We start from the raw sequence: 10001 nt of genomic DNA, 5'->3' as shown, positions 1-10001 counted from the left end.
GGTCGAGCCACCGCCAGCCTCGCTCACCAGGAGCAATTCTAGCGCGGTTCTGGGGTCCTGGCGAGACACTCCTACCTACACTCAGGAGTCGGGTCTCCAACGCTCTTCCCGCCGGTAGACAGCGGAGTCGGACCCAGGCAGCCCGAGGCAGAGTAGCCGGAAGGCCGGCAGGGCCCGCGGGTGGGCGGGCGGGACTGCAAAGAGAGAAGCACAAGGAGCGCGCTCCCGTGAACGCAGGAGGGAGGCAGGGGCGAGGCGCGCGCGTGCGCTGGGATGAGAGGCCGGGAGGCGGAGTCCTAGGGCAACGGCAGGAAGAGGGCGCCCTGGAGCCGAGCCGGAGGCCGGCTGGAGGCGGGGTGGAGGGAGGGCGTCGACGCTAAGGGGCGGGATGAGGCGAGGCGGGGACGCGCTTGCGGGGTGGGGGAGGTGGGGGCGCGGCGGTGGCGGGAGCGTCCCTGGTCTCCGCCCCTGTTTCCCACTCTCCTTCCACCTCCCACCCGGCGGGGCTCCGGAGAGGCGCCGCTTGCCAGTCCCCGGAGCCGCCCAGCTGCCGCCGCCTCCGCCCTCCGCTCGCGGTGAGCCCGTCAGTCCCCGCACCGTGCGCTCCTCAGTCTGGGCCATGGATGGGTAAGTACTCGGTGGCTCATCGAATGCGCTTGCCCCGCTTCCTTTCGGCTCTCGGCCGGACGCGCCGCGGCCGGGGAGCCTGGCGCGGCGTTGGCGACCGGAGGAGCTGCCCCGGCCGAGCCCGACGGCGGGGCTTCCGCGCGGCCCGAAATCGTGGAGGGGCGGTCCGCCGCCGCCTCTCTTTCCCCCACGGGGCGCCCCTGTAATGTCCGCCCCTTCCCATCCTCACACCCGGAAGCGGAGGAAAGCCGGGTGCAGCCGCCGGGTGCCGGGGTCCGCCCTCCGCGCGAAGAGTCCGGAGAGCCCGGCCCGGCCTGCCGACACTTCCTCTCAGAAAATGGTGCGCGGCGCTGGGGGAGGCGGAGGCGGCGCTCGGGGCGGGCGTCCTCCCGCTTGGGGAGTTGCTGTTTACCGGTGAGGTGGGGCGAGCGCCGGAGCTTCCCCTGGCGGGGAGGCGAGCGGCCGCGGAGAGGCGGATGGCGAGTGCACGCGTCGGTGCACGTCTGGGCGGCGACCTGGTCCCGAGGCCAGTGCCCCCCGCGGATGTAGACGTGCGGGGAGGCGGGGGGGTACCGGAGGAGGTCTCCCGACTTGGGCTGTGAGCTGTGCCAACGATATCTGTATACCGGGCGTCTGGACTTGGTGACCGTGGACGCTCTCCCTCACAACCCCCCAAAAGAAGCCCCGTGAATTTCTTCAATTTTCGAGGAGCTCTTTAAAAGTTAATGAGGTCCGTGACCAAAATAAAAAGATTTGGAATCGCCGTTATAAATATTTGTCTGAGGACCCAGGGATTTGGCGTGGGACATGACAGATAATTTAATGTTTAAGGAAACGACTGGATTAAGATCTTCATAGATTAATTATTGTTACATATGTACATCAAGATTTTTAAAATATCTCCAACTCTATTAGAGCTTGCAAATCCTCTTACTTATTCCTATTATGTATTTGAGGTTTTGTGTGGCCTTTTACTTGCTTTTGAGGACAAGATATCTGCAAACCCCTTGGTTGTAGAATATATGAAACTTGCTTAAACAGTAAAAGCCTTGTGCATGTTACCATATAGTTGATGATTGTTGCCATACTGTGTAAAGACAATGGAATCTTCCAACAATTTTTGTCTTCGTTAGACTTCATTTATGTATTTTCACAGTATGAAGTGTATGGAATATTTGGATTAACTCATTTGAATGCTAATTGCATACTGCTACTGACTTTAGACAAAGTGCGATTTTAGATTTCATTCATGGTTGTGATGTTCTTTATTTTGTTTTAATTTAATTGAAGCTACTTTTATTGTTTAATTGAAACTTTTCTGAGAGCATTGTTGAAAACTCACTGCACATCACCTTATTCAGTTACACTTTATATGGGTGCATAATTTTGCTGTTTTAATTATTTGTGTAATTATGCCAGTATTTCAGTTTAGGGAGGTTGTGAAATTGGTGTCTCACAGTGTGTAGTGTGTTGTCCGTTAGATGATTTGACTTGAGCTGTGGACGCAGGCTAGCTTTTGGTATTGGAAAATTTATAGTGATTATAAAGAGGACTGGAGTTCTGCATTTTGTGCAGTGCAGACTTACTCTTTTGGATAGTTTAATAACTCTCCACCCTTTATATGTTATTAAAGCTAAGAATGAGTTGTTTATTCGTTGAAATATGTGAGGCAGTAAGACAGATCCTGGAAGGTAAGTTCAGGACTGATACAATCTTAATTTTTATGCACAGTTATTTGACACATTTAAATTTCAGACAAATGAATTTCAAGTTTTCACCAAGTCTAAGGAAAAAATTTTAACCTACATGGTTGTTTAAAACAAGTAAATTTGCATCATTGAGCAAGCCAGATTCATAAATTTGTTTACTTTTATTAAGTAATAGCGGTAAAGGTTCTTAATAATATGTTGAATTTAGTTAGAGCTTTAGGAGATATGGAGGTAAATTGTAATTGAAGATGGTTTCTTGGGGGTTAGAAGAGATGGATTTTTGCTTGGGAGAACTTTATAGAGTTTCTACACCTTGGGGTTAAGGGATGTGGTTTTGAACACACTGAATTTTTGCTTCTAGAGGCTAATTAACTTTTTGCATTTTCCCACAGCCTGAAAAAGGTCCTTTTTCATTATTTCGGATAGTTAAAAAAGAAACAACAAACCACCAGTCATTGTATCTTTCTAGTTCTTCCTCAAATTCCAACTGTCTTTTGTGTGTGTGTATGTGTTCATTTCCTCCTGAGATAATTTATACTTAAACACAGTTTTGATGTGGTAGAGCTTTTTTTTTTTAAAGCAGATCTTTGAAATTTTTCATGTCTGAAATTTGATGTTTGCATTTATTTTAGTTCTGAGAGACTATCTTAGCTGTATTTTGGTGAGCTGTTTTGGGTGGTAGATGCAAATTTGCAAGATACCTTCTATTTCTGTAAAAGCCACTCAGTGGTTTTATTTCATTTAGAATTTTAAACATGATAATTCAGACCAGTGATTTAAAAGAATGAAATTTGGTGATTTTTAAGTTTTGATTTGGATTTGTTAAATAGAGGCAAATGGATAAACACATATTCATGTTATTGAAACACACCTATACTTTAATGAATACTAAAAGAATTTGATCTACTATTTGTTTCTTATGTTGTGGTTAAAGCTTTGCTTTTATACTCTGCTGTTGCTAGACTGACCCATCACTTTTCTTTGTATTAACATTTCATAACTCATCACATTCTTATTTTTATTAATTTTTATTATTATAGTGCTTTTCCTTTTTTCTTTAATCTTATTATCTCTGTCTTTTAAAAACTTGTTCTCTAACTTTGTTTTCCATTTTCTCTTTTTACTTTTTCCATACAGTGTTGTTACAGATCTTATAGCAGTCGGTTTAAAGGTAGGACTCTTTTACTATCCTTTCATAAGCTTTTTTAAATCTTAGTTTCAGCATTTTTTTTCCAATGGTGAAATCATCTCACCTGTTCATAAAATTATCTGTTGTACTGTGTGATAATAATCTTTCATTTTTATTTAGCTCCAAAATAAGTGGATTTGTAGCTGATTTTGGATTTTATATATTTATGAAGAGGTACTACAGTATTATCTTGTATATCTAAAATGTGAACAAAAAGTTTAGCCCATAGTTTTCCTTGAACTATCAGAGTGAGTGTGTTCGATTTTGTTTTGTTTTGGCTCAGCAGTTAAATGTAACCTAGGCTGTGTTTCCCTGTCATGTTCTTTCTTATATCTTCTCTTGGATGTGCTTATGAGTAATACAGTAATAGTAGCAGCTAAGGTTTCTCTAATTCCTACTATGTGCCAGCTTGCTTTGCATGTATTTCACTAATTAATAACAGTTCTTCAAGGTAGATATCAATAAATTCCCATTTTAGAGATGTAAAATAGGTTCAAGGTGTGGTGCACCAAAGTTCAAACCCATGTCTTCCTGGTTCTAAAGCTGGACGTTTACCCCACACCCCATTATAACTGGCTGCCAGTAATAAGGGTTCTGTCTAGAAGGTGAGCAGCAGGAGAGCTGGATAATTAGTATTTGACAGTAATAATTCTTCTAAGTAATGTCACATCAGTTTAATCAGTTTTCTCGTTTATTGAATTCTAAACTATAAATCAAGTAAACAATGTTCATCAGTATGAGGTTTTTAAATATAAATGGATGTTTTAAGGTTTCCTTTAGCAATTTGATATTTGATAAACCTGTTGAGAATCTAGTTCTAGAGGCCACTTAATAGTTTGGATTACTGTAGAAAACAGAAATAAATAATTGCTGTTTATATGTGTTTTATGTAAAGTTGTTTAATCACTTTCTTCTCTTCATCATCTCTTCTTGCTAGCAATTTCAGCACTTCCACATATGCAGTTATTCTATGTGGTGCTGCTCATATTCTTGAAACATCTTAAAAAATAAGCATAGGGGCACCTACGTGGATCAGTCTTGTAAGCATCTGATTCGATTTCAACTCAGGTCATGCATGATCTCCTGGTTCGTTAGATCAAGCCTCATGTCGGGCTCAGTGCTGACAGCATGGAGACTGCTTGGGACTGTGTCTCCCTCTCTCTCTCTGCTCCTTTCCTGCATGCTCACTCTCTCAAAATAAATGAATAAACTTAAAAAAAAAAATCCACAAATACAGCAAATAGCATATGAAACTAACAGTAGGATTCTGAGACTAACATAATTGGGAACTACTGCTTACACTGTCTTTTGAAGTTGGGTTGAATTAGCTTGCTTTGGCAAACTTTAAACATATTTTATGAATTGAAAATAAATGGAGGAACCTCTTAGGTATGCTTCTCATCGTCGTTGTCTTTTTTTTTTTTTCTCACCGCAGATACTCAAGTCATTTTCTCTTTTGAGAATGACGCTAAAGAGAATGACATGGAGATTAGAAATTGCAGGCTCATGTCTAGAATCACTTTTGGTGTCTCTGTATGTCCCTGTGAGGGAAAGGATCTTTAAATTGAATATTGTTATGGTCTTATCCAAGATGTAATTTGTGATACTGGTTTATCTGGCAAAAATGAGTAAGCGAGACATTTAAAAAACTTACCATTTTGAAATTGAGAAATTATCCTTGAGGGACTGTTATGCCTGTTTCATTGTGGGGAAAAAATATATCTTGATGATAAATAAAAGAAAAAGACTAGGCATAGCCACTGGATTTGAATACATGATTTGGATTTCTGACTACCTGTTTAGTAGCAAGCACTTTGGAAACAAAGGTCAAATCCTACTCCGAAGAAACAATATGCTGATTTAGTTGTTTCACTGGTCAATCTATATTTTTATAGACCTACATACTGGAAATGTCTGTAAAATTACTCATTATATGGAGAATTTCTCCTAAGATTGTTCTGCTTCTTTCTTGGATCCCATCCAAGGAATTTAGTTACCAGGTAATAGGCTAATAAGGCTCATAATTTGTCTAGATTGTATAAACCAAAATTAGCAAATTTAAATAAGTCTTTTGAGAATATCAGTTTCTTACCTTTATTTGCTATCTGAATATGATGATACAACAAATAGTTTCAGCCACTGGCAAGAGTGGATTTCAGGTTATGCTCCACAAGTTGCTTTCCCAGACTCAGACAAATAATATGAATTTCATTTTTAAAGAATTAAAAATACTCAATATAAAAATCTTTTATTTTAGAGAAACAAAATGGAATTGTTTTTAGAGATGAAGTTATTGACTATGTTATGTCATGAAGGCAGGAAATTTTGATATTTTCTTCACTACTGTGTTTCCAATTTCCGGCACATAATCTCTCAAAAAATACCTGATAAGTGAATGATAGCAAAATGGGCAGCTAGTTTGGTGACAAACGTAAAATGGAACCCAAGCCTGCTGATTTTGCTGGTGTTTCCTCAATTAGGTGTTACTGTAGTGAGAAAGAATTAGATCCATTTTTTAGATTGGAATTTTCTTGAATACAGATAAACATTTTCAAGCAGTTTAGGGACATACCATGTTTGAGATTTACTTATGTAGTTGTATACCCTGGATACAGCGTATCAATTTTTGAGCCTTGCCTAAATTATGCAGGAAAATTAATTTTGGGTACTTCTCACAAAGTATTTGTTTTATTGTCTCATGTTATTTCACGTTTTAATATGCTTTTAAAAACAAGCGGGGGCACCTGAATGGCTCAGTCAGTTAAGCGCCCGACTCTGGATTTCAGCTCAGGTCATGATTTCAGGGTCATGAGATCAAGCCCCCAGTTGGGCTCTGTGCTGATACTGCAGAGCCTGTCTTGAGATTCTCTCTTTCTGCCTCACCCCTGCTTGCTGGTGTGCTCTCTCTCTCAAAATAAACATTAAAAAAAAAAAAAAGAAACAGTGTTGTCCTTTATTTTAAATTCTTTTGAATGAAGAACCAACTAGGTGACCATGAGTGATAATGGACAAGTTTCAAGAACTTTATTATACTGGGTGCCTGGTTGGCCCAGTTGGAAGAGCATGTGACTCTTGATCTTGGGGTCATGAGTTCGAGGCCCACATTGGGTGCATACATTACTTACATAAATAAAAAGAAAAAAAAAAAGAACTTCATTATACCAGATAAACCAAACTGTCTGCATTGTGGGTAACATAGCTTTTTGTGTATGTACCTAAGTGTATTTAAAATTTCCAGCTTATAGGTCATGACCTCATGATGCATGAGTTTGAGCCCAATGTCGGGCTCCTTGCTGACCATGCAGAGCCTGCTTGGAATTCTCTCAACGTCTCTCTCTGCTCCTCCTCCTTTTCTGTTTCTCTCTCAAAATAAATAAATAAATTTAAAAAAAATTTCCAGCTTACACTTTATTTACTAGTTGGTTTATCTGAAACTCAAATATTTCCCGTATTTGTAGTTATGTTTTCAAAATGCTGTAGTAGCTATTAAAACAAATGATTGATTAAAAAAATTTTTTTTTAAATAAAAAAAAATTTTTTTTTTTTAAAAATATTTCTGAGAGAGAGTCCGTGTGCATGCGTGAAGGAAGGGCAGAGAGAGAGGGAGACACACAGTCTGAAGCAGGCTCCAGGCTCTGAACTGTCAGCACAGAGCCCTGTGTAGGGCTTGAACTCACAAACTGCGAGATCATGACCTGAGCCTAAGTCGGGCACATAACCAACTGAGCCACCCAGGCGCCCCACAAATGATTTTTTTTAATGATGATTTTTTTATATGTTTTCTGGGTTGTCTTCCTATTTTATTTTATTAAAGTTTATTTATTTATTTTTGAGGGAGAAGGAGAGAGAATCCCAAGCAGATGCCACACTGCCAGTGTAGAGCCTGTCGTGGGGCTCAAAATCTCGAACCCTAAGCCAAAATCAAGAGTCAAATGCTTAAGAGACTGAGCCACCCAGACCCCCGTTGTCTTCCTATTTTAATTCATTAGATGCATATAGAAAAACTCATGTTTAGGAAAGACTATTAATTGGTTTCTGATAATTATCATGCCTGTTAGTATAAAGGGAAGAACAATATAACATATTTAAATTGATTTTGAAGATTGGGTTTTTTTTTTTTTTTTTTTGCTTGACCAGAGCTTAGCAAAGTACAGACTGTGGACCATATCCAGCTTGCCACCTGTTTGGTAAATAGTTTTGTTGGAACACAGCCATGCTAATTCCATATTGTCTGGTGATTTTCATGATAGATGGATAGAGTTGAATAGTGGTAGCAGAGATCATATGACCACAAAGCTTAGAATATTTACTTTTTGGCCCTTTTCAGAAAAAGCTTGCCTGCTGCAGTGCTTGAGCTATACAAAATAAAGAAGGCCTTTACTGGATTTTTTTTTTTTTTTAATTAAATCGGACTGTAATTTGCATAGAGTGAAATGCACAGTTTTCAAGGGTACAGTGCAATAAATTCTGAGAAATGTATCCACCTATGTTTCCTACTCCCCAGTCAAGGCCATAGAACATCATTCCAAATTGTTTTGTTGCCTTTTTTCAGAGTCAGTTTAGGCAACTGTTCTGATGTCTATTAATTTTTCTGTTTATGAACTTTGTATAAATGGAATAAAATATTTATATGTCATATATACAGTAAAAGCTCTTTGATGTCTGGCTTCTTTTACTCAGCAAAATGAGTTTTAGATTCAACCATGTTGCATGTATCAGTAGTTCATTATTTTTTATTTCTGAGAGTATTCCTTTGTGAATGTATTACAATATTTAAAAATCTGTTCTCATGTTGATAGACATTTGGGTTCTTTCCAGATTTGGACTGTTGTGAATAAAGCTGCTTTAAGCATTTGTGTATGTCTTTGGATAGATGTATGCTTCATTCTACACCATATGTAGGAATAGAATTAGATATGCATATATTTAAATTTGTAAGAAACTGTCAAACTGTTTTGTTAAATGTTGTACCATTTTATACTCGGACTAGCTTTGTATTATGGAGTTTAGGTTGCCTGCATCCTTGTCTACAGTTGGTATTGCCAGTCTTCACTTACCCATTCTAGTGGGTATAACCAGAAAGGCTGACAGTATCTCATTATAGTTTTAATTTGCATTGACCTCACGACTGATGGTGGTGCTTACCTTTTCATGCTTTTCTACTCTTTCATGTATTTATTAGTCATTCACTTATCTTTTGTGAATGTTCATTAAGTCTTACATATTTCTTTTTTTTTTTTTTTTCAACGTTTATTTATTTTTGGGACAGAGAGAGACAGAGCATGAACGGGGGAGGGGCAGAGAGAGAGGGAGACACAGAATTGGAAACAGGCTCCAGGCTCTGAGCCATCAGCCCAGAGCCCGACGCGGGGCTCGAACTCACGGACCGCGAGATCGTGACCTGGCTGAAGTCGGACGCTCAACCGACTGCGCCACCCAGGCGCCCCAAGTCTTACATATTTCTTAATTTATTATTTTTTTTAGGTTTATTTATTTATTTTGAGAGAGAGCATGCAGGAGGAGCAGAGAGAATCCCAAGCAGGTTTCACACTGTCAGCCTGTCAGCTAGAACTGTGAGAACGTGACCTGAGCCAAAACCAAGAGTCTGATGCTTAACCGAATAAGCCACCTAGATGCCCGTCCTATCTATCTATCTATCTATCTATCTATCTATCTATCTATCTATCTATCTATGTTTACTTATTTATTTTGAGAGATAAAGAGAGCATGGGCAGCAGTTTATTTATTTTGAAAGAGAGAGGGAGAGAAAGAATCCCAAGCAGGCTCCACACTGTCAGTGCAAGGCTCTGTGCAGGGCTTGAACTCCCAAACCGTGAGATCATGACCTGAGCAGAAGTCAGACGCTTAACTGACTGAGCCACCCAGGCGCCCCTGTAAGGTCTTTTTTCAAATCCACTCTGACAGTCTTTTAATCGGTATATATAGACTCTGCACACTTTAAGGGATGATTTAGTTGGATTAACATCTATCTTGTTCATAATTGTTTTCTGTTGTTAAAATCAACCAAGTAAATTTGAAGATCTAATTGGATTTACTAAGGGGTTTATGAGTCAGCATTCCAGCTAAGTAGAGAGGAGCTTCAAGGTGTTGTACAACATAGGTTTTGATAGGAAGGAAGGTGGGGCAAGCTATTAGCAAAAGAAAAGAAAGGATTGTTCAGGCAAGGTCACCTTCTTTTACAGGGGTCTTACTATGTAGATTACTCCATCTTCCTTTGAGGGATTGAGAGGGCCCTGTGACAGATGGCCTCATTGATGCTCATCAGAAAGTTCCTGACTGACCAATTAAGACTCCAATTCTGAGGGAGGTTGAAACTGCTAGTAGGTTAGGTATTAAGTCCAGACTTGGTGATTTGTCGTAAGTGGTGCCATTTGGGGCCTACAGTTTTGTTTTGTTCTCTCTCTTTCTCTCTCTCTCTCTCTCTCTTTCTTCCTTCCTTCCTTCCTTCCTTCCTT

The 10001-nt window shown here is 40.2% G+C and overlaps 1 protein-coding gene across 6 annotated transcripts in view; it reads left to right on the top strand.

Annotated features, from left to right (window-relative positions):
• The first annotated feature begins 486 nt into the window (after positions 1–486).
• PTBP3 (polypyrimidine tract binding protein 3) overlaps positions 487–10001 on the top strand; it is a 121308-nt gene continuing 111793 nt past the window's right edge. For 2 of the 6 annotated variants that reach the window (XM_086683709.1, XM_086683707.1), the window contains exon 1: positions 487–627. The gene's annotated coding sequence lies outside the window, so the exon portion shown is untranslated. Of the gene's footprint in view, positions 628–659; positions 1042–1200; positions 1358–10001 lie in introns of those variants that run through there. The other 4 variants (XM_086683713.1, XM_086683711.1, XM_086683710.1 and 1 more) reach the window with 4 other exon arrangements.

This window comes from Puma concolor, chromosome D4, assembly GCF_028749965.1.
Source record: "Puma concolor isolate L17-30 chromosome D4, mPumCon1.1.hap2, whole genome shotgun sequence".
NCBI classification, from domain to species: domain Eukaryota; kingdom Metazoa; phylum Chordata; class Mammalia; order Carnivora; family Felidae; genus Puma; species Puma concolor.
This window is presented reverse-complemented; position numbering and strand designations above follow the sequence as displayed.